This window comes from Corylus avellana, chromosome 11, assembly GCF_965113065.1.
Source record: "Corylus avellana chromosome 11, dhCorAvel1.hap1.2, whole genome shotgun sequence".
Lineage (NCBI taxonomy): Eukaryota > Viridiplantae > Streptophyta > Magnoliopsida > Fagales > Betulaceae > Corylus > Corylus avellana.
The window spans coordinates 17,089,736-17,116,058 of NC_142500.1; the positions used below are offsets into that span (position 1 = coordinate 17,089,736).

Here is a 26,323-nt window from a genome sequence, read left to right on the forward strand (position 1 = left end):
TCATCCCTGGTCCAGTTCTGCTTTCCCTCCCAGCCCATACAATACGTTTCCCAAACTACCTTTCTCCACATATTCATAAACCTAGTGCATGCATCCCCTAATGGCACAGAACCCACAAAGCTTAATGATATTGCGGAGCCTGACTTTTGTCAACATCCGAATCTCATTTTCAAAATTCTTGCGATTGGCTGCTGAGATATCACTTGAGTATGACATGTTAAATCTTTTAACTGCAACAATCTGACCGGTTTTCAATGCAGCTTTGTAAACGCTTCAAAATCCTCCTTTTCCAATACAATAATTCTCATGAAAGTTTTATGTGGCCTTCACGATATCCCTGAATGTGAATTTAACTTCTCTTCCCCATATCAGTGACTCAACATTCTGTTCACACTCTAAAATTGTTTTGTTTTCTTCAACCAGGAGTTTGGTCTTCCGGTAACATATTAGGAGTCCAGCAACAATGGTTGCAAGCAATACTAATAGGCCGCAGATAGGAATGAGGACAGCTAATAGAGTCGTATTAGAATGCCCTTTCATTCTGGAATGTGTGTAACAAGGAGTTAGTCCTTCTGCATCTCCACACAAACCGGAGTTTCCAACATAATTAGTTGCATAGACTAACCATGCGGGAAAATGATGATGGGATTTCCCCAGAAAGTTGGTTATGCGACACATTAACACTCTCCAATTTTGAAAGCTTTCCAAGGTTTTTAGGAATATTTCCTGAGAGTCTATTGCTGTTGAGTTCCACTGTAACTGCAATTCAGTTAAATAACCAAGCTCGGATGGTATTTCACCTAACAGGTTGTTGTTGCTCAAGTCCAAGCTCAATAATTTATGACAATTCCCAAGTGCTTTTGGTATGTTCCAGTCAAATTGTTTCTAGACGAATCAAGATCGCCAAGCTCACTCAAACTGTCCAGACTCCGAGGAATCTCTCCTGTCAACTGGTTCCTGCTCAGATTGAGCTTGTATAGTCAGCTTAGATTTCCAAGTACAGTTGGAATTTCCCCAGACAATTCGTTGGAGCCCAAATTTAAACCTTGCAGTGATGTCAACTTTCCAAGCTCGACTAGGATTTTTCCAGAAATCTGGTTTCTGTCCATATGCAAATTGGTGAGAGATTCACATTCTCTCCATTCCGCTAAGATTTCACCAACAAATTGATTGTCACTAAGAGAAATGAAACCAAGATTTGGATGAACTCCAAATGCATTCGTAATGCTTCCATTGTATCGGTTCCCATCAAACCGCACTTTATGCAGTTGCTTGCAATTTCTCAAGCACTCTAGCAATGGCCCTGTAAAGTTGTTACCATTCACTATATTCAAGAGCAAAGCTGCTAACAATTCAAGTGGCAATTCTCCAAAGAAGCTATTGTTGGAAAAGCTAACATTGATTAGAGGACTATACTTCCCAAAGTCACTCGGAATAGTGCCAAAGAATTTATTGGAGGAAAGAAAGATTGCCGTTAAATTACCAAGCCGAGAAATGGCGTCCGGCAACTCTCCTTCAAGTTGGTTAGTGTTGAGATCAAGAATTTGCAAAGATGCCATATTTCCATTCTCCGGTGGGATTGTGCCGGTGAGATTGTTGGAGTAAAGTTTTAAGACTTGAAGGTTTGTGAGGTTCCAAACGTCTAAGGAATCGGACCAGAGAGGTGATTTTCTAAAGGTCTAATTCCATCAAATCTTTCAAGTTCCCAATCTAGGATGGAATTGAGCCAGAAAATTGATTTTTAGACACTTGTAAGACTTGAAGGTTTGTAAGGCTAAAGACTGTTTGAGGAATCGGACCAGAAAGTTGGTTTTGTGAAACGTCTAATGACACCAAATTTTTCAAGCTCCTAGCCTCGGAGGGAATTGAGCTAGAAATGTTGGGAGATAAAGTGGTTATAGAGTTTTTATCAATAGTACATTAATATAATTAATTGAACACAACTCTAGCTAAAAAGCCTAAGTTAATAGGCTAAGGTATACTTAGGTATATTAAGTACTCTTTTCTTTTATATTTTTTCAATGTGGGATACAACACTCACAAGTGCACTCACAACAAGAAATGTTATTATTAAACAAAAAAAGTAATTGGAGCTTTGTCAATAAGCCTATTTCGGGTGGAATTCTTCGAGTGAAACGATTCTCCAGAAGTTGCAAAGAGATTAACTCAGTCCAATTTGAGAGAAAATACGGTGAGATCACATCAGAGAGAGAATTACCAGATAAACCCAACTCTTTAATTCTAGTCAGGTTGGTCAAGGACAAAGGCAATTGTCACGCCCCCGATTAAGGTGAATAGGTGAAACGCGAACTTAAAAGAAAATCACAACAAATAAGGAATAATTATCAGAGATCATCGCATTAATACTAAGTATCAAGTAAAGATAGGCAGTCAAAAGTTATGTAGGATTAGTGTTTTACTATGAACATTACAAAATATCGTTTACATGAGCTGGGAAAATGCACACACACATATATATATATATATATATATATATATATATATACATGTGCGTGTGTGGTGGGGGAGGGGGGGGGTGCACGGTTCTCCATGTATAAATGCACATATATATATATATATATATATACACATAATTCCCATTATATCAATTTCTCTCCCAATCTGCTGCATACGTGTACATATATATATATATATAAAAACATCATGACTATATATGTATATATATACATTTGTGAAGGTGCTAAACATTTATTCATGAGATAAAAATAAAATTTTATTATTGCTATTATCATTATCATGGATGTATAATACTTAATCACCAAAAATCTGTCTAAACAAAAAAATATATATAACCTACAACTAACATTTCAATATTAGCAGGAATCCTAAAATACTCATAAAAGCAAATACTAATTTTTTTTTTTTCCTAATTTCTTTCAATAAAATAGCAAAATAATGAGAAGAGGACTTACTGTGGTTTGCAAGAGAAGGAAGAAAGCAAGCTGAAATAGGCTTAACTTGCTACTGGTGGCGTGAGAGAAAGAAGGAGTTTTGGGCAATATATAATGGAGAAGGGTGAGTTAGCTCTTGACAAGTGTGATATACCTAGGGAAGGAGGCATGCCACATGCACCCTCACGTGGGGTCATGCATGAAATCCATGGAGAAGGGTGAGACACCTTGGTTAATAGGTGTCCAAAAGAATTCAAGTGTTGACACTTTTTTTTTTTTTTAATTTTTTTTTTTAATTTTAATTTTTAATTTATTATTATTATTATTATTATTATTATTATTATTATTAAGCAATAAATCTTAAAGCTCTCAACTAATTAATAGGCTAACAACCCCTCTAATATTCTCCTAACTAAAAGAGTCCTCAAATATATATATATATATAAACAAAAAAAATGCTTTTTAATTTTAATCCATAAAATATATAAGATATCACATTCTCCTCCCCTGATAAAAATTCCGTCCTCGGAATTTGTTTAGTCTATATTAAAAGCACCATGTAGCAATAGTTATCAAATACATAAATAAATGTATCCGCTAACGCATACCTTATATTCTAAGTGTTCTTAGTAAACAAGAAAGGGTATTTCTTGCGTATCTCATCTTCTAATTCTCATGACGCTTCTTCGATTTCATGATTCCTCCACAAAACTTTCACTAGTGGAATGCTTTTCGTACGTAGCTTTTGGACTTTGTGATCCAATACTTTTACTGGAACCTCTTCATATGCCAAATCTCCTTGTTATTAGGCACACAAATTCTATTCTGGTATCTGAACAAACCATCTGATGTAGTACCATAACCCAAGACTTGTCCCTTGTTGGCTCTCTCCTTAATTTGAATGATCTCTTCATCTTTTCTTTGAGCCATAGGGATATCCTCCAGTAGTGTGGATTTAATCTCGAGTTTCGCCATTAACGCTTGTACCTCTCCTATCACGATCTCCATATTGAGCTTCTCAATGTCTGTCTTTAGAGTATGGAGTAAGGCTTTTAAACATGCTATTTCACTTCTTGATTTTCTGCTTAGGGCATCTGCAACCACGTTGGCTTTCCCAGGGTGGTAATTAATTACATAGTCGTAGTCCTTTATTAGCTCCAACCATCGCCTCTGTCTTAAATTCAGTTCCTTCTGCGTGAATAAGTATTTAAGACTCTTGTGATCTGTATAAATTTTACACTTTACTCCGTAAAGATAATGTCTCCAGATTTTTAATGCAAAAACTACTGCAGCAAGCTCTAAATCATGGGTGGGATAATTCATCTCATAAGTTTTAAGTTGTCGAGAGGCATATGCTACTACTTTGTCATTTTGCATGAGGACGCAGCCAAGCCCCTTTCTAGAAGCGTCGCTGTAAATAACAAATCCACAAGATTTTGATGGAAGTGTTAAGATTGGAGCAGTTACTAACCGTCGTTTTAGCTCTTGAAAACTTTGCTCACATTCATCAGTCCACAAGAAACGAACATTTTTTCTTGTCAGAGCAGTCAGCGATCCAGACAATTTTGAAAAACCTTCTACAAAACGCCGATAATAGCCAGCCAGACCCAAGAAACTTCTGATTTCATGTACATTGGTGGGTCTCTCCCAATTTACTACAGCTTCAACTTTCTTGGGGTCTACTGAGATGCCATCCTTTGATACTACATGGCCGATAAAAGTGACTCTATCCAACCAAAACTCGCACTTTGAGAACTTTGCAAACAATTTTTTTTCTCTAAGCCTTTGTAAAACGCACCTCAAATGGTCTTCATGTTCTTTCAAGCTTTTGGAGTAGATTAAGATATCGTCAATGAACACCACCACAAATTGATCTAAGAAATCATGGAATACTCGATTCATCAGGTCCATGAATGCTGCTGGGGCATTAGCTAATCCAAATGGCATTACCAAATACTCATAATGGCCATATCGGGTGCGGAAAGCCGTCTTGGAAATATCTTCCTTCCTTATCCTCAACTGGTGATACCCCGAACGAAGGTCGATCTTTGAGAAAATCAGAGCACCCTTCAGCTGGTCGAACAAATCGTCTATACGAGGTAGTGGGTATTTATTTTTGATGGTGATTTTGTTAAGTTCCCGATAGTCAATACACATCCGAAAAGTACCATCCTTCTTTTTCACAAAGAGCACAGGCGCTCCCCATGGCGATATGCTGGGGCGTATGAATCCTTTGTCTAACAATTCTTGTAGCTGGGTCTTCAATTCTTTTAATTCTGCAGGTGCCATCCTGTAGGGTGCCTTGGATATTGGAGCTGCTCCTGGAATTAAATCAATGCAAAATTCTATTTCCCTGTCAGGAGGAAGTCCTGGAAAGTCTTCTGGAAAGACATCAAGGAATTCTTGCACCACGGTTATCTCCTCTATTTTTCTTTCCTCTTGAGGTGACTCCTTCAAGCATGCCAGGTAGACTTGACATCCTTCTAGTAATAATTGTTTGGCTTGTATTGCTGAGATTAGTTGTGGAGTAGCGCCCACCTTGGTTCCCACAAATTTGAATTCTGAGTCAGTTGGAAGTCTGAAAATTACCTCTTTGTTGTGGCAATCAATGATGGCATGATTTTTTGATAACCAGTCCATTCCGAGGATAATGTCGAATCCTTCCATATCAAATACTATCAAATCAGCAGTGAGGGTTCTTCCCTCAATAAGAATTGGGCAACCCAAGACTATTTTCCTGCATAATACTGATTTGCCTATCGGGGTAGATACTAGTACTCCTATTTCCATAGGTTCTATATTAATACAAAATCTCCTAGCATACTTAGCTGATACAAAAGAATGAGTAGCTCCAGAATCGAATAAAACCACAGCCTTGCCAATAAAGAGAGATAGAATACCTGTGACTACTTCATTCTCCGTTTCTGCTTCACCTCGTGTGAGGGCATAAACCCTGGCTTGAGTGGAAGCGATTATTCCTTGCCTGTAATGATGCAGCACCTCCTTTTGCCCTTGGGCAATCTCGTGCAAAGTGACCAGCCTGACCGCATCGGTAGCACATATTAGTCCCTGTACGACACAGTCCGTAGTGGAGGCGTTGGCATGTCGGACAAGGCGTGCCGGTGGCTGAACTCGACCCATTTCCTATGGGTTTGACTCCATGATTATTTCCATTCAGTCTTCATTTCCATCCAGCTTGGTTTTGATTTGGTGGAGGTGCAGCCCTCTTTCGTGTTTCTGTCATTGCCAAAGCACTCCTCTTCACACTCTCCTCAGCTAGAGAGGCCTTGTTGACTAATTCCACAAAATCTTGAATTTCAAAGCATACAATACGTTCATGGATTCGTGGGTTGAGGCCCTATTCAAACTTCCTTACTCGATTTTGCTCATCCGCCACCAGGTAAGGAGCAAAGCGAGCCAATTCATTGAAGCGGCCAGCATACTGGGCGACTGTCATATTTCCCTGGGTGAGGTCCATGAATTCTCAAGCCTTCGCGTCCCTGAGAATCTTAGGAAAATATTGCTGGAGAAATTCTTTCTGAAATCGTGGCCAAGAGATTGCTTCCTCTCGGCCTAGTTCTTGAATTAGTAATACCTTTTTGGCAGTCCACCAATGCCTGGCTTCACCTGACAGTCGAAAGCAGTGTATTGTACTTTTTGTTCTTCTGTGCAACCTGCAAGTTGCAAAATCTCTTCTACATCACTCAGCCAATTTTCTCACTCTATAGGATCTCGTTTCCCATCGAACGAAGGAATGGGGAGTCGCTCGAAGCGTTTGAATGGGCAACCGCGCTCCTCCTCACGGGGTGCTTCTCTTCTAAGATCAGTTATGGCCGTGATGAATTGCCTAGCCATAGCTTGAAACATCTGAGCCACATCCGAGGTAGCCTCAACTTCCAAACCTTGAGAAGATCCTTCTCCTCCTTCTGTCATGCCTCTGTAACGTGACAAAAATTAGAGTTTCCTATCTAACTACTTGCAAAAATCGTAAGCGTAGTGATGCAATCTGACCTAAGCCTAGGTTAAGAAAGTACAAGTCAAACTTATAGTTGACTTGGCTCTGATACCATACTTGTCACGCCCCCGATTAAGGTGAATAGGGGAAACGCGAACTTAAAAGAAAATCACAACAAATAAGGAATAATTATCAGAGATCATCGTATTAATACTAAGTAGCAAGTAAAGATAGGCAGTCAAAAGTTATGTAGGATTAGTGTTTTACTATGAACATTACAAAATATAGTTTACATGAGCTGGGAATCCTAAAACAACATTTCAGGCCATGTCAGGAGGTATAATCAAAAGTGACTACTATAGGGGGTTATAGCCTCCCCATGTGTCAAGTGTCCTCCCATATATAAACATCACAAAAAAATATTGTGCAGTCTACAAAAACAAAAGTCTGCACAACAATGGCTTGATCTGGCAACCCATTGGACTCTCCAGCTCTAACACCCCTACGGCTCCGCAAAGCAGTAGGTCCAGGTATCCCAAGCATAGGGCCATACAATAGGGTCCTCAATAGCAAGGACGCCTACGGAAATACCCATCCTCAGAATTATAATGTACAGCAGCATCTGAAAATTTTAAAGGGAAAATGGGTGAGTTCGACAACTCAGTAAGTAGCCACAACACCAAAATGCTACAAAACATGCAATGCAGATGTTATGCACAATAAATAAATTAAATGACAATTAATACAAGAATATTAAGTGACTTATGAGATATACAAACACTTCTTTTTTCTTTCTTTCAAAACTGCTGTTTTACCCTTTTAACCCGACGCCACAATTTTTACCGTGAGTAGCGCATGTTGGCTTTGTCCCGAAGGACCTATATGCTCAGTCTGTCGTCACAGGGGACAGCTACCAGGTTGGGAACTTCCCTAGGTGAAGGCCACCTGGCCGGTAGCACACACCTGTCCATATCCATCCCTTGGTGTGCTTGCCATGCTACCCTATGCGGTACCGATCGTCACTATAATCGTGTCTCGGGTTAAACATTTAAAACCATAAGTGCACATATAACATTTTATATAATCTGTAAATTCATCTGTGCCATGAATTTTGAGAGCTCTTTTCATAATTGCAGTTATGCATAGATCATGAAATATGGTAACTGTAGCATGAAAATTCTTAAACAATGACATATGAATAAATAAAACTTGTCATAAAAAAAAAACGAAAGGAAGTGCAATTAAAAATCATGTAAGTGAATAAAAATCCCCAACATTTTATTTCAAGGATTTATAATAAAATTTGTTGGGGGTTTTGGTGTTGTGTCCCCTTACTTGGATTTGACGCCGGATTGGATCGAGTCGTCCTTTCACCTAAATAAATTGTAAAGATGAATTTAGAAGTGTTTTTAAATTTTTAGTCAAAGTTTTCAATAAAATATATATATATATATGTGTGTGGGGGGGGGGGGGGGTGCACGGTTCTCCATGTATAAATGCACATATATATATATACACACATAATTCCCATTATATCAATTTCTCTCCCAATCTGCTGCATACGTGTACATATATCTATATATATATATATATATATATATATATATAACATCATGACTATATATGTATATATATACATGTGTGAGGTGCTAAACATTTATTCATGAGATAAAAATAAAATTTTATTATTGCTATTATCATTATCATGGATGTATAATACTTAATCACCAAAAATCTGTCTAAACAAAAAAATATATATAACCTACAACTAATATTTCAATATTAGCAGGAATCCTAAAATGCTCATAAAAGCAAATACTAATTTTTTTTTTTTTCCTAATTTCTTTCAATAAAATAGCAAAATAATGAGAAGGGGACTTACTGTGGTTTGCAAGAGAAGGAGGAAAGCAAGCTGAAATAGGCTTAACTTGCTACTGGTGGCGTGAGAGAAAGAAGGAGTTTTGGGCAATATATAATGGAGAAGGGTGAGTTAGCTCTTGACAAGTGTGATATACCTAGGGAAGGAGGCATGCCACATGCACCCTCACGTGGGGTCATGCATGAAATCCATGGAGAAGGGTGAGACACCTTGGTTAATAGGTGTCCAAAAGAATTCAAGTGTTGACACTTTTTTTTTTTAAAATTTTTTTTTTAAATTTTAAATTTTAATTTATTATTATTATTATTATTATTAAGCAATAAATCTTAAAGCTCTCAACTAATTAATAGGCTAACAACCCCTCTAATATTCTCCTAACTAAAAGAGTCCTCAAATATATATATATATATAAACAAAAAAAATGCTTTTTAATTTTAATCCATAAAATATATAAGATATCACAGCAATTCCCCAGTGAATGAATTTGTAGCTAGGGCCAAGAAGGTGAGGTTTGTACAAAACCCAAGCTCAGAAGGAATTGTAGAATTCAAGCTATTTATGCTAAGATCGAGTCTCGAGAGGCCCTTGAGCTGGCCTTTTGAAGAAGGAATTCTCCCTTCCAATGAATTGTTGTACAAGCTTATCGTTAGAAGATTGAAAATTACTCAAATATCCTCAGGAATAAGGCCACTGAAATGGTTTCGTCCTAGACGAAGATCTTTGAGCTTGGAAAGGTGGGAAAAGTTTGGTGACAATGGTTCGTGGAATAAATTAACAAAAAGATAAAAGGGATTCAAGCTTGCCCAGATTGGTAAATAAAGATTCTGGTATTATTCCATTGAACTTATTGTGGGACAAATCTAAGAAGGTTAAGTTGTGACAATCAAGTATAAATCCTGGGAATACCTGAAGTGAGTCCATAATTGTGATTAAAGGCAAGGTGGGTCAACAAAGGCATGGCTGAGAACTTGGACCAGTCAGGATTTAGTAAGAGGTTTGATCCAAAGTCTAAGTAGCGTACCTTTTGAAGATTTGTAATCTAAAATTAGATGGATAGCACTCAATTTTCAAGGAAAATAATTTCAGTATCTTTAATTTTATCAAAATTATTTATTTATTTTGACTTTCCATTAAAAAAATTTGATGGATCTAAAAGCTAACTAGGTGCTTGTGCCGTGCCTCTATCGTCAATTCCATAAGCTCTTATCACTTATCATTTTCATTTTATAACCAAGATAATAATAAAAAAAACATTATACCAAATTCCAACCGAGAAATATTTTCTCGATTTTTTTTTTTAATTCATATCTTGTAGCTTAAAAAATGAAAATCATATATATCTTGTAATTTAGTCTTAAATTTTTAGTAGGAATAACAAAGTATGTGAGAATTACGTATTCTAAGAACATGTCAATTTAATAATACCAATTCAAAATAAAAATAAAAACTTTATTCAATTACCAGTCAAACTGTTTCTAGACAAATCAAGATTGCTAAGCTCACTCAAATTGCCTAAACTCTGAGGAATCTCTCCTGTCAAATGGTTCCTGCTCAGATTGAGCCTCAACAACAGGTTTAGATTTCCAAGTACGGTTGGAATTTTTGCAGACAATTGGTTGGAGTCAAGATTTAAAACGCCTAGTTGAGTCAACTTTCCAAGCTCTACTGGGATTTTTCCATAAATTCTGTTTCTATCCTTCTGCAAATTGGTGAGAGATTCACATTCTCCCCATTCCGCTGAGATAATTTCCGGAGCACATGATGTGCGCAATCCCACCCATGACCCAACATATGATTGTGGTCACATGTTAATTCATTATGATCATGTTGATTGGATAGGAATTGCAGGCTTGGATTCTTGACAACTCTTATGTCACAAAACGTTGACTCTAACATGTCACTCATGTATTGTAAGGTTATAGTAACCATAAATGCCAATTACTCTTGGCGCAATTAGGCATGTGGGTTGTGGGAGTCCCTTGGTCTAGCACGTTCTTCAGAAAAAATTATGCACTCTTTGAAACTAGTATTGTTGTTGTTGATTTGGCTGATGATAAGGAAGATAGAAGCTCCCTTGGGTGCCTTCCCATCATAACTTCTAATGTCACTACTCCAAAACTATAAACATCGTATATATTTATCTATTACTCTCATCATCAATGCAAGATCTGCACATCCATAAAACAAAATCAATATCCTTTTAATGATAGAATGTGAGCATGAAAACCCATACATTGGCAGGAAGATAAGATAAAAACTACCTAATATGAGAAGCCCATTCTTCTATCAAGGGAACGAAAAAAAACAAAAAAACAAAAACAAATTATGCTCTTTTGTACTTATCAGATCCCATACTTCACTGGATGAGGATTTACCTAAAATAGTCTACTTGAAATTTTCTATCCTTCTTGAAGAAATTAAAAAATATATTCACTCCCAAAGCAAGTGTATGGGTTAAATTCACTTTGCCCCCATGAAGTTTAAGAAGTTTTTCAATTCGAACTTCAATGTTTAAAAATTGGCAATGTAACCCCCTAATGTTTCAAAAATTTTCAATTCAGGCCCTCCGTTACTAGTTTCTGTCTAATTAGATGGAAATCATCCCATGTGCGTCTCACATGCACTACAAGAAATTAGGTCTTTAGGGGTGACTTTGAGTCGCCCCTAAAGGTCCTAAAGTGGACGCTGTTGCACGCTGTTGGCAACAACGTCCACTTTTCGACCCTAAAGGTGTCGACGCTAATAGTCCAACCCTAATGATCAAATGTGTGATTATCAGGGTCCATTTAAAAGTCGACCCTAATGATCACTTTTAGCGTCCACTTTATCGCCCCTAAAAGTCGCAATGTTTGGACCCTAAAGATGATGTAAACGGAAGCGAAAGTCGACCCTAATAGTCAAGCATTAACGTCCACTTTTAGTTAACCATTAGGGTCGACTTTATGGACCCTAATGGCCCTTAAAAAAATAATAATAAATAACTATTAACGTCCAAATTAAAGTGGACGCTGATAGTTGACCATTAGCGTCCACTTTTGTGGACGCTAATGGTCCTAAAAAATTAAAAAAAAAAAAAAACTAACTATCAGCGTCCACTTAGAGTCGACCCTAATGATGACTTTTAGCGTCCACTTTATCGACCCTAAAAGACGCATGTTTTGACTCTAAAGATGATTTACACAAAAGAATTAGTCGACGCTAATAGTCGACCATCAGCGTCCACATTTTGTGGACGCCAATGGTCCAAAAAATATTAAAAAAAAATTGACTATCAGCGTCCACTTTTGAAGTGGACGCTGATAGTTGACCATTAGGGTCCACATTTGTGGACCCTAATGGTCCTAAAAAATGAAAAAAAAAAAAAAAAAAAAAACTGCGATCGATCGCACACAAGTGTGCGATCGATCGCAGCATTAGTAGGTTTTCAAAATTTGGCGATCGATCGCACTTGGAGTACGATCGATCGCAGCATCAGTAGGTTTTCGGAAATTTGCGATCGATCGCACTCCAAGTGCGATCGATTGTAGCATCAGTAGGTTTTCGAAATTTTGGGATCGATCGCACTCTAGATCGCACTTGGAGTGCGATCGATCGCAGCATCAGTAGGGTTTCAAAATTTTGCGATTGATCGCACTCCAAGTGCGATCGATCGCAGCATCAGTAGGTTTTCTAATGATTTCCAGTTCAAGTGAAGAACAATTCACACAAATAACATCAAAAGTCAACTGACTAGTCTTAGCAAAAAGAGTCACTAATAGAGTAAGATCTTGAAGGCTTAAATATAGCATATTTGTAACTCTGACAAATGACAACTAAAAGGCCAAACTGCAGTCCATTCTTATCCATGCAACACATATCAACTGATGTTAAAAATTAGACTTTCAATCAGCTCATTATTTATCAACTCACTTAACTTGTCTCAAGAGTCATGGAGAGATGAAGACCACATGAAATTAGTCAAAATACAACCACCAACCTCTTGTTGAATGTGGACACCGAAATCTCCAAATACAATGTTCCCAGACGCATCTTTAGCATTAGTTTTCTGAAGAAAATTCTGCATCAAAAAACAACGACATACTGAATTTTACTCTTCATCTTGGGGAAAAATATAATGAAGAAGTTATAAGATCTATGCAATGCAATGAAATGAACACAGGCAGTTTTTCACAGTATTTCATGAAGCCAAAAAAGAACTGCACAATTTAAATCACCTCATCAATTAATAGTATTTAACCCACAAGCGAAAATATGAATTCCTTACGTAACTCACCTGCCGTGCTCCCTCTGCGACACAAATAACAGCCGAACCCTTTGTCTCAATCAGGTATTTCAGATGACTCAAAACACCATGAGGCCCGTGCAAATTAAAAGATACCTTAGATGTGCATATCAATAGAATCAGTAACAGCTCACAAAGATAACTATCCAATTAATTGCTAGTAATAAGTACCTCAGGAATCAAACATATGTCAATTTGTCCACTAGCTAGGGATGCATGCATAGTTATATATCTACTGCTACGGCCCATCAATTTCACAATGCCAACACCATGATAAGCACTGTGCGCCTAATAACAAGATTGAGGCAAAAAAAAAAAAAAAAGTTCACTATGAAGAAACCAACACTAAAGGAATTCTGCAGGAAAACTTATCCGGAGAAACATAACTCCATGCATGGGCAAATAAAATGCACGTAGAGTACTTCTATAAGAAACATTGCATTTATGTTTAAGTGCACAACAACATTGTTTGATGAATCAATTAATATATGAAATAATCAAACTAATCTAAATGCCCACAAGAAACATAACTCAAAATGACTAACCTCATCAAAATCATAAAAAATATGTGAGAACTGCCCCATTAACCAAACCTGCCAAGGGAGAAAACTATTAAATATATGTTTTACAATCCATGGGCAGCAAAATTCTAGAACCCAAAATAAAGTACTTATCTGCATCCTCTTCCTTGCCAATTCATCCTCATAAGCAATTTGAGTAATCTACCACAATGAACCAATATATAATATCGAAGACAATGAAAATGAAACCCAAAATGATAGAGAAAGAGTTACTAAAAATGTGTTTCTTCATGAAATATATTAAAGCGAGAACCTGCTTGGGTGGTTTAACTTTCTTGTACTCTTGTCATCCTGCATACACTTAAAAATAAAATTTAGAAAGATATTATTACTCCCTTGCATTGTTTACTCAAAGTTCTTTAACCTTGATAACCATGTCAAGGGAGATTTACTAACTTAAAAGTTGTTGAACCAAAAATTTTGCGAATATCTTAATATAATATAAACCAAATAAAAAGTACCAACAAATATACATTACCAAACAGATCACGATCAACAAATAGTCAAATACACATTAGCAAATAGAAAGTACCAACAACTATCCAAATACATAGTATCAAAAAATATATCACAAATAGATGCTATCAAAGAGTACATCCTAAATAAAGTTATTCCAAAGCTCCCTCAATTGTTGGCTTCACTTGATGCACCTCCAAGCAAGCTCCCTCCAGACCTAAGAAGAATAAAATTTCATATAATGATCAATAAGCTTTTTAACGATTACTTAGTATGTGTGTTTTTGTAAAATTAATGCATAGATAGAGTTTCACTAACCCTCCAATACGTGACATTAAGAACTCAACAGTGGCTTTCAATTTGTTCGTTTCCTTAACGTTGGCTTGCAAATTCTCCCTGTACTGATGAAGTTCGATTCTAGTCTGTTGAAGCTCGCTTTGAGTATCTTCTTGTCTTTTCCTACACTCATCGTGGTTGTCGAAGTGGGTGAACGCTTGAGATGAAGTTCTTAAAGGGGTAGGAATAAGACCGCATCCCATTCCTCTAACGTGCCCAGCTCGTCGGGCCCCTAGTAGTTGTGTGACTATTTCTTGCATTCGGTCATCTACACTTGTTCCCTCCACATTGCCTTCCTCTAAGGCTCACTGGTTTAATTCTTGCATTTGAAGATGCACAAGTCATAGTTGGCCTTAGTTTAATATATACTTCATGCAAGTTTACTATTCATGATCTTCACTAATCAACTTAATGATCGGAGCGTAAACAGTTACTTACATATAGACTTTTGCATTTGTCGTTCACAAACTGTTTATCCTTTTTTCTTGTATGGGTAGCCTCATATAGTTCAACAGGATTAGGCTTCACTTTTGTTTCTTGTTCCTACACATAATACATATAATCAAAGTTTATACTAAATAACGTTACTTTCATTAAATTATGGTACGAGATACTTACCTTTTTGTAAATGACGTTGACAAATGAACAAGTCCCAGCTGTGTGCTTTGTTTCCAATTTACTTCTATTTTTTATATTTCATTCAGACTTTTTCTATAAAATTTGGAAAAAAAAAAAAAAAAAACACAATTATTCATAAAATGTCTTCAAGTGCATGCAAATTATATCAATTTGAATATTCTAATCAGTATAATAATATATATTTACCTTCCATTTACCGTCATCAAATGAGTCACATTTTAGGTTCCACTGTTGAGGACTATACCTTGCTGGCACGTTTTCCCTCCCAATAGCCTTAGCCTTGGCAATTTCCTCATCATCGTCTTTATCAATGCCGTCAAAATATTTCTTGTAATGATCTCTATACAAGTTCGAACGAAGCCTAGCATATGCACGACCCAATTTATGTTCAACAACTTTGATGTGCTTGTATCGTTCCATATTCAGTGCGAAGTTTGACTGATACATAATAGATAAGAAAACAATGGTAAAAAATGTGTCACATTAATTTTCCATACGAAACATATTATTAAACATTACATTGATATTCATACCTGAACATGAAATAACAACTTGCTCTTTTCTTCAGCTGGGACCTTTTTTCGTTCACCGTGATGGAGTTCGCACATGTTACGAATAATCTCCCCAATCTTGCTTGCAAACCATGATGCATTCTCGCCTACAGGTGCCCGGTGTCTATTTGGGATGTTTAGCACTAAGGGACCATTCTTAAGTACGTGGTCACTCAACTTCTTACACTTGGCCTTACCCCTTACACTTCTGACAGACGTGGTAGCTGTTACGCAAAACATGGTAACGTAGTAAGTTATATTTGGAAAAGTATATTGTCAAATGTCTATAACAAACCAAAATAATACAAAAATAACAGTTCATAAACATAAAATTCATGAACTTACAAGATGCAATAGGGGCGGCTCCCTGTGAATCCAATCTTGCCACTGAGTGAATAGGATTATTAGACTCATGCGAAGGATGCCCATCCACTGACTCGAGGAAGAGGAGGGGCGAGGGCGACACTTGCATATCTATATCACCAAACCCAGAATTGAGAGTCGGACTCTCATGCTCGTCAATAAGGCCCCGACCTTGACCTTGGCCTTGGCCGAGGCCTCGTGCTGCTGGAACACATTTGCGTCCTGTTGTTGTCATTGTTATGATCAATCTGCTAACAAGTCAAAAATCACAAAATTATATTAGTCAATTTATAACCATATAGCGTGTTCAATATTTTTGACAAACATGCAATAATCATGCTAGTAAAAAAAAAAAAAAACACCACAATATATATATATATATATATATAGAGAGAGAGAGAGAGAGAGGGAGAGAGAGAGAGAGAGAGCATCAACTTCATTAAATATGCTAATACACTTTGTACTTACACCAAATGTGAGCTTATGTGTTCAACACATTTCATCATCAGATTCATATTCAGAATCTGTATCACTGTTACTTGAAGATGATTGTTCGTGTTCAGAGTCCTCTTCGTGTTCAGAGTCTATATCGTTGTCGCTACATAACTCCTCTTCCTCATCAAAGTTTGTATCATGGTCCTCGTCCGGCAAGTTATCGTTGGTAAACATGCTTGCATCAAGTTGAATATATAATTCGTCAATTGCTATTGTCGCATCATCTCTACGTAATTGAGTGGAGGCTTCAACATTCGCTTCATCAACAAAGACCATATTACCCCCAACACTTTCACCTTCCTGGTATACGTTATCACTGAGTCTTTGGTCATCTTCTGTATTATCTCCCTTTTGTACTGTTGGAATATCATAGATGTCTCTATTGATCCACTTCTGCACCATTTTCCAATTACTACCCAATTTGGGATCATCCAAGTAAAACACTTGCAAAGCTTGACATGCTAAGATGAACGGGTCGGATTCACACCATTTACGAGAAGTATTTACAATTGTGAAGCCTTGGTCCATTCGTACTCCTGTTGCACTCCCAGTGTCCTACCAATCGCACTCAAACAAGTACACGAGATTTTGGCCAGGGTAATGTAACTCTAGAATATTTTTTAACTCACCATAATACTCCGTTATTGAGGTTTCGTCCTCACCTAAAACAGAAACACCACAGTTCTGGGTAGTACGAGTTTCTGCACATTCTTTCGTATGATACCTAACCCCATTCACGATGCAACCTCTATACAATCTAACATGATGATCAGGCCCACATGCAAGATCATATAATTGTTTTGAGTCATTGTCTGCAGTACGCCCACTATTGTATAAACGTTTATGAAATCAACGTTCAAAGTTAGCCTCATGCTTTTTATCAATGTCACGGCCGCCTTCTCTTTTGATCATATTATAATGTTCACTGCATGAAAAATAAACGTATTGGTAAATGATCATCAACCCTACAATTATAACATGTCGTAACAAGTAAAACACAAAGGCCATTACTAAACTTACTCCAAATATGAGGCCGTTTCGTTACAGTTGGTAAGCACATACCATCGTGCCCTAGCAAAATCATTAGCATCCAGTGTTACTAATTTAGCTGCTCCTAACGGCCGAACTCGTTGGGAGAACACATCCAAGCGCTGGCTCATTTCTACAACATCAACGTCAATATTTCTCCGTTCACGGTTCCATCTTGTCTCAATCCCCCGAAGATACCTGGAACAAAAGGTCAAGCTCTCCTCAGCTAAGTAACACTCGACAATAGACCACTCTGGACGCGCTTTGTTACGCGTCCACTTCTTATATCTTCCAAGTTCTCTTTCGAACGGATACATCCAACGGTTTTGTATGGGACCAGCAAGCTCGGCCTCCTGAGGTAAATGAAGTGCTAGATGGATCATAACATCAAAAAACGCTGGCGGAAATATTTTTTCCATTTTGCATAAAATTATTACAATGTCGACTTTCATTTGTTTTAGGATATCAACTTTCAACGTCCGTGCACATAACTGCGTAAAAAATGTACTGAACTCGGTCAATGTTGCTCGTATTTCCGACATAGAGAAATTTTGAATTGCAACAGGAAGCAAGCGCTGTAAGAAGACATGACAATCGTGGCTTTTCATACCCGAAATTTTACCAGGAAGCTTGTTCACACATCGACCAATGTTAGATGCATACCCGTCAGGAAATTTAACACCTTTCAACCACTCACATAAACTCTTCTCATCTCTTGTCAAGGTGTACTTCGCAAGCGGCATCCTATAAGTTTCACCATTTGGCTGCACATGCAATTCTTTACGTATACCCATCAACTGTAAATCTCTTCGTGCCTAGACTGTGTCCTTGGTCTTCCCATCGATATTCATCAACGTACCTAAGATACTTTCACATATGTTCTTCTCAATATGCATTACATCTAGATTATGACGTAGTTTCAAGCTTGACTAGTAAGGCAACTCAAAGAAAATACTTCTCTTCTTCCAATTCAACACAACATCTGTGTACTTTCTCTTTCTCCCGCTTGTTTTTCGAAATTGCAAACCCTCAGCATCTCTTAGCTGTTTCAACAATTGACTTCCAGACAATTCTTCAGGTTGTAATCTATGCTCCTTTGTACCATCGAACAAATCTTCTCTTTTACGCCATGGATGCTCTTGAGGAAGCCACCGACGATGATACATGAAGCACACCTTATGCCCATACTTCAAATACCTGAACGATGTATTCTTATTACATACTGGACATGCAAGCTTTCCAATTGTAGACCACCCAGATAATTTTCCATATGCGGGAAAATCATTTATAGTCCATAGTAATGTCGCATGCAATTGAAATGTCTCTTTCTTTGATGCATCGTACACGCGTATGCCTTCATTCCATAAATCTTTCAAGTCATCAACCAATGGCCACAAATATACATCAATATTCTTTCTAGGATCTGAAGGCCCTGGGATAATAAGGGGCAACATCAAATTTGGACTCTTCATACACATCCACGGAGGGAGATTGTACACCGTTAACATTACTGCCCATATGCTATATGTTGTACTCATATTACCATATGGGTTGAAACTATCACTTGCTAAGCCAAGCCGCACGTTGCGGGAATCACTTACAAACCACTCATGTTTTTTATCAAACTCTTTCCATACAATAGAATCAGCGGGGTATCTGAGAGTATTGCCATTAGCTTCTCGACCTTCTTTGTGCCACCGCATTTCTTTGGCCATTTCTTTTGTCATAAACAACCGTTGTAACCTCGATTTTATTGGGAAATACCGTAAGACCTTTTGAGGAATATTACTTTTTTTGCCTTTGCCATCAATCCATCTTGAATTGTTACACTTTGGGCATACCACTTTGTCTGAATGTTCTTTCCAAAAAAGCACACAACCATTCTTGCATGCGTGTATCTTATCGTAACCGAATCCCAAGTGTCGCCTAAACTGTATTGCTTCTCTATACGAGTGTGGCAATGTCTCTCCATCTGGGAGGGCCGTCTTTATCAAGTCAATCATCATATCAAACGCCTTGTTACTCATGTTGCAGAACGCCTTTATATGAAGCATCTTCAGTATAAAAGCAATTTGTGTAAATTTCTTGCAGCCTGGATAAAGTTCTCGTAAACCATCTTCCCAAAATTGGTAGAAGGAGCTTGTTTGTTCGTGATTATCAGTTGTGGGGCCCTGTGAAGTAGAGGATTCTCCGATGTTAGCATCAACAAATGTCCCCATACATACATCGTCTAACAATTCTTCAATTGCATCAACCTCCTCCATCATTTCACTTGTATGTGTGTGCATGTTTGTAGAAGTGTTTTCCCAAAAATGATCTTCTTCCCCGTGAAATATCCATCTAGTGTATGTCGGAGTAAATCCATTCATATACAAGTGACCCTTCACCTCGCTAATATGAGAATAATATCGATTTGCACAATCATGGCATGGACACTTTGTCATATCACGTGAATCAACTAATTTAACTGCCATTCCCATGAATTCTTCCACACCTTTTTGAAATCGCTCTGAACATCGAGTACTTTCTCGCATCCAACTCCTATCCATATTGATGTCCCTATTAGAAGATCAGATTCTTAAGAATTAATAGAATTAAATGGGAGGTCTGTTCTCAAATATTAAGGGAGGGAATGTTTAAAAGGAGCATGGGTAATGAGAGAATTCTAGAAGTGGGTTACTAGTTTAGAACAAATTTACACAAAATGATGCTAGCTCAATGCGATGTTACCTAATAAAATATTCTAGAAGTGGGTTACTAGTTTAGAACAAATTTCTATTTGTAATTTATTTACTAGTTTAGCTCAATGATAGTTTTACATTTTTTTAGTATTGTTGTTAGGTTTGATATTTATTATAGAATGTTGTCTTGTTTCAAGTTTACTGTGCTGCTTCCTTATTGAACTTAAATAGGAAAGACAATACAATCATAATCCATACCAACTTTGATAACAGAAGTAGATGTGAAGTAGAAAATTAATAACACAATCCTAATATAAGAATAAGACTTAATACTAATCTAAAAGTAATAAGAGAAGAAGCAAGGTTTAATACAACCACAAGAGAAGAAGATAGGTTTAATGGAACCACAAAAGTATATGTGTTTATATATGTTAAAGCTTGTCCTTAGGGGATCGAGGGTAGGGCACATGTGATCGATCTCAGGATCGATCGCAGTACCAGAAGCTCAAGGTGAGAATCAGAGCAAACTGCGATCGATCGCAGGATCAGAAGCTCAATGTGAGAATCAGAGCAAACTGCGATCGATCGCAGGATCAGAAGCTCAAGCTGAGAATCAGAGTACTCTGCGATCGATCTGAGATAGGCATTCAATGCCATAAAAAACAAAAGGAAAAAACTTCATTGTAGCCTGTATTTCCAACTTGTGATGCTCTGGATTTCCAGCTTTTAACAATGCTTTCAATCTCTCATCACTTGGAAGTTTGGAAGCTCAAGATGAGTCAAGGCCAACACTTATTTCTTTCTCTTTCTTTGCTAAATTATCAAGATGAGGGATGAGGAAAATACAAGGCTTTCTATCATATCAAGGAACCATATATATATAGCTAGCTACAATCACTATAGATTTGACGCTTGGATTTGAAGCTTTGTGCTTTTCTGCACAAAATGTCAAATATCCAAACTCCAACCAAAATGATGGAGATTAAGGACCTTAAAATGGACAACTATAAAATGATGCACATCATTTGACAAAATTACCCTAGACAACTACATAATATCTTCACAATATTTTTTTTATTTTTTTTATAAATATTTGACCCTGGACCTTCTCATACAAAAGTCATTATGAGATTAAATTAATTGATTGAAAGGATTGAAGGATTGGATAATCTTACAATATATATATTTTAAGGATTCAAGCTCACTTATTCAAAGAGATCATGAACCTTACAATCATACACACTACTCTGCCTTATTTTTTTTTTTTGTCACAAATGAGTAATCTTAAATATCATATCGCTGGTTAGCTATTTGAATAGCAAATATGAAATAGAGACATCGGGGGGCAAGTGGGCAACCGAATGTCAAATGTGGCGCCCATATTTGGGCATGTCCAAAGCCTCTCCCTGTTGGAAAATTACTTAAGAGGGGCCTAATCGTACCTCATCCTACCAAACTTCTCTTCTTCTTTTTTCTTTCTATCAACGACCTCATTCATAATCCAATGTTTGTTGTTAGGATCTAAATACATAGCAAGGCATTCATTCCACTCACTTTCATGGTGCTTTAGGTTATAGTATTTATACCAAGGATCATAGAAAATGGCCATTCCCAATTTCCCATAGTATGGTTCTCTTCATTCACACTAAAGATTCTAATATGTGCCAACAAGGCCCACAACGACAGAGATGCCGTGGGCAATAACTCAGTCATCAGATTATTAGGTAAATACATCCACAGATTTACATACTATATCATTTACTAGTAAATCCAGACTAGTTAATGATTCACACACATATTCAAAGCAAAGATTAAAAAATAATACCACAAAATTGTGAATGTTAAAAATGAAGCGCCTTTTTTACAAGGTAAAATAAGATGAAACGAAGTGATTTGTGGATCATGCAATTCTAAATGAACAAAATATAAGTAAAGACTTAGTTAAAATAAGATAGGTTGCAGCAACCATAGCATTTGACAAAAAAATCAGTTGAGCAGTTGAGTAAGTTTTAGAAATTGATGTTTTAATCCATTATTTAATAACAAAAGAGAAACAAACACTTCCACATTTATATTAAGACCCAAACTCCAAAGCCTAATCCTTGGAAATTATCATATATTTCCTTTCCATGTCTTCGATACAGCAAGAGAAACATTTGTAAATGGACCTAAAGAATTGCCTCAATAGCAAACTAAGAAAGTAAATTTAGAATGAAATCTTGAAAGAGTAAAATCTTGAAGAAACAGGAGAATTTAGATTTTTTATTATTCGTTTAATCAACTGAATTGGAAGAGAAAAAATCAAATATTCTAAGATCGGATGTCAGTTTAATCAACTGAATTGGAAAAACTTTCTCATTATAAGCTATTCTATTGAATCATACAAAAATAATCAACAGAAAAAATGGAGAGCCCAAAAAACAAATTAAAGTAACACATGAGAAACATTTCCTAGCTCCCATTAAAAGCCCATATTTCACTATCTATTTGTACATGTGCACCTAATAGATATGATATCTATTCACCCAGAGTTAGAGGCTAAAAATCTACCTATAACCCATGCAACCGGGCAAATAGCTAATTTAACCACCCACCTAAAAATCCCTATACATTTTATATACAGTTATAAAACTTTAACACAGAAAACATCTCTCGAGATGTTATATGTTCTGTTCTCTTCTTCCCCATACCGGACCTTCTCTATCTAACTCAAATGTCATGATAATTTTGGCTTACTCAAATGTCAAAGTTTTTTTTGGAATTGGAATGAAATACAAGTCTTAAATTCCTGGCTCCCATTAAAAGCTCTCTCATATTTCCTCCCACTAATCACTCATTTAGCCAAATTTAGGGGTCCACGGCAGTTTTTGAATGAAACCAATTAGTTCGATAGGGGAGGCATTTAAGGTTTGCAAGGGTTTAGGAGAAACTCATACCTGAGAGAGCTACAAGAGAGCGTTAAGTTTGCCGGAGTGAGAGCTGGCAGTGAGAGAGGTGTGCCGGAAACAGCTGTCGGAGAGAGAGAAACTTGCGTGGAGTGAGTGACAGAGAGAGAGCTCGAGAGAGAGGGAGGGAGAGGGTGAAAGTGAGAGTGAGAGACAGAGTACTGAGAATGAGAGTGAGAGACGATTGGCGGGAGGTGTGGGAGTTGGTGAAAATTTTGTTCCGAAAATTTTAGAACCCCTGCCAGTTTACCGCCCTCTAGCTATTGGTAAACTTTTTTGTGCAGCTAAATATTTGGGGTATTTTATTTACAAAAAAAAAAAATAAAAGAGAAAAATAAAAATAAAAATCCTCCAAACTATGAGCCGTTTGTAATATATTCCTTCAATGTTCATAACGGACTAAAGTAGCCTGTCAAACTATTTTAATTGTATCAAAAAGTCTACTTATTTTGTTATATTTTTATAATACCCTTATTCTTTTAACAAAGTAAAATCAAATGTACGGTTCTTTAGATATTTTTAAAAAATAAACAGTTTATTCCCTGAAGTCAAACTTTGTACCTTTAATTTTACTTTAATACGATATGAAGCAATTTGTAATTTAGGTAAACTACAGTGATTAATTATTTATTATTTATTCCAAAAAACATTTTCTTTTTTTGTTTTTATTCACCCATTGGTTTTCTTGTATTTTTTAAAAAATTGTTTCGTTTTTTTTTTCAATTATTTTATTATTTATTTGTTAAAATAATAGGGGTATTCTAGGAATATTAAAAATAAGTGGCATTTTTATACAATTTGGTAGTTCGAGAGGCTACTTTAGCATCTTTTGAACATTTGAGGGTTATATTGCAAACGACTGGTACTTTTGGTGGCTTTTTTATATTTTTTCCAAACAAAAAATATACTTCCAATTTTTTAATTTTAATTTTTTTTTATTTATTTATTTTAAATTTGTCTCTTATAATATGTTTTTATTATTATAATATTAACTAAAAATTTTCGTTTAATAAATTTTTATGATAAAGATCATTAAGTTGATATTTATCTTATAATTAATTATAAAATAATACAAAATCCAAAGGGAATATAAGATCAATATAACTAAGGGACTAAGATAATATAAAAAGCTAACAGTTCAATTGAATGTTCGATTGAACCTTCAATTGTATCCAGTTTGATTTATCAATTGATCATACCACAGTCAATCGAACTAATTCAGTAGGATCGATCGGACATTTGATTCTATCACGATCAATCGAACTAATTCATTATGATCGATCGGATGTTTGATCGATCATTTAATCATATCACGATCAATCGAACTAATTCATTAGGATCGATCGGATGTTTGATCGATCATTTAATCATATCACAATCAATCGAACTAATTCATTATGATCGATCGGATGTTTGATCGAACGATTGATCCTATCGCGATCAATCGAACTAATATGTAATAGTATCGATCGGAATTGATTTTATCAGATGTTTGATTGAACCTTCAATCATGTCAAGTTTTATTGATTGTATCCCGATCAATTTAAGTAATGCACTAATATAATATAAAATGCTTAGAGTTCAATTCAATGTTCGATCGAACATTTAATTTGTTTGAATTTTGTTCGATTATTTGATCTTATCACGATCGATCGAACGAATGCACTAAGTTGGACCAATTGGATGTCTGATCAAACATTCAATTTCAATTGTTTCAAGTTTGATCGATCATTTGATCATATCATGATCGAAGTTGTTGTACATTATGCAATAAAAATTAAAAAAAATAATAATTGCATAATATATATATATATATATATATATATATATATATATATATATATATATATATATATATGCGTGGAGTGATTCTGTTATTGCGATCGATCGCAATAACAGAATCACTCCACGAACACCCTTCGCCGAATGTGATCGATCGCACCATGTGTGCGATCGATCGCACTCGGACAGCACACCATGTGACCTATTTTAGGTCACTTTCCCCCCACCCCCCACAACATTTTCTCCCCCTCCCCCTGCGCCGTACACCTCTCCAAGCACCCCACACACGCACCTCCGACACAACCACTCGTCCACCATTTTTAATCACCTCTACCACACAACCACCACATGGTTCTCTTCTCCGGCAACCATACCAGGTACTTTTCACCACCTCTACTTCACACCCCATTCCCCATTCCCATCAACACCCCAACCACGATCACTTTCAAATTTTTTTTTTTCTCATATTTCTGCAATTGTGGGTGTTCATCCACCCACATAGCTTTGTTGTGGTTGGATTTTGCTGTTTTTGCAGGGGGTTTTGAGCGGAGTTGCGTTGTTTTGCAATTTTGCCTATTTCTAGTGCACACCAGGTGTTCGACAAAAGTCCCCAATCAAGCTTATCATGTCAAGAACTCGAGCTTCGTTCTCCCGAGGGTCAGATACCCGAGCTATTTCTTCTCCACCCACTTTTGAGGAACGAGAGCTGCTATTTGAGACCACTTTCGCCATTCGCAAAGACTTTGAAAATCTTGAGGGGACTCAATGGGCTGTCGCCGAGTTCAAGCGATGGGGGCTCAAGAAGCTTTTCAAGCCGGTCACGCCCACTGCTTACAGAAAATTGGTGATCGAGTTTTATGCCCACCTGTCTCATGACTGCAGGAGGCTGGCTGTCCTCTCTTCGAAAGTGCAAGGCAAAGCTATTGATGTAACACGGGCTGACATTGCTGCTGCCCTTCAATGCAATGATGAGCAACCTCCAGAAGCCGCACAACTTGCTGACCAACCGGACAGCTTCTACGTGGCGGAAATTATTGAGGACATGTGCGAAGGGATATATGCTGATGCCCACCATAATGCCGCCAGCCGATCCAAGCTACCTCAACGGCTTTGGTTTGTGGACTCCGTATTACACCGTAATGCTTTTCCCTTGGGGCACAAAAGTCAGAGGCGGGATCAATTTCTTCAAGCACTCTACGCCTTCCATAAAGGTGCTTGGTACTCCATTCCTGACATAATTTGGAAGCAAATTTACAAATTTTGGAATGGGGTGCACGTTGGAGGAGCGGGGTCCACACATTCATGGGGGTTGCCTTTCCCATACTTAATCTCCTACATCCTCCGGAAGAAAGGCGTCAAGGATACCGCAACTGATGAACCCGTCACTACTACTCCCATATTTGGCATTCGCCAATGGAACAAGAGCCTTTCCCACAT

The 26,323-nt window shown here is 37.0% G+C and overlaps 1 pseudogene; it reads right to left on the bottom strand.

The window, feature by feature from the left end:
• LOC148583170 (uncharacterized) lies at positions 1–26,323 on the bottom strand (annotated as a pseudogene).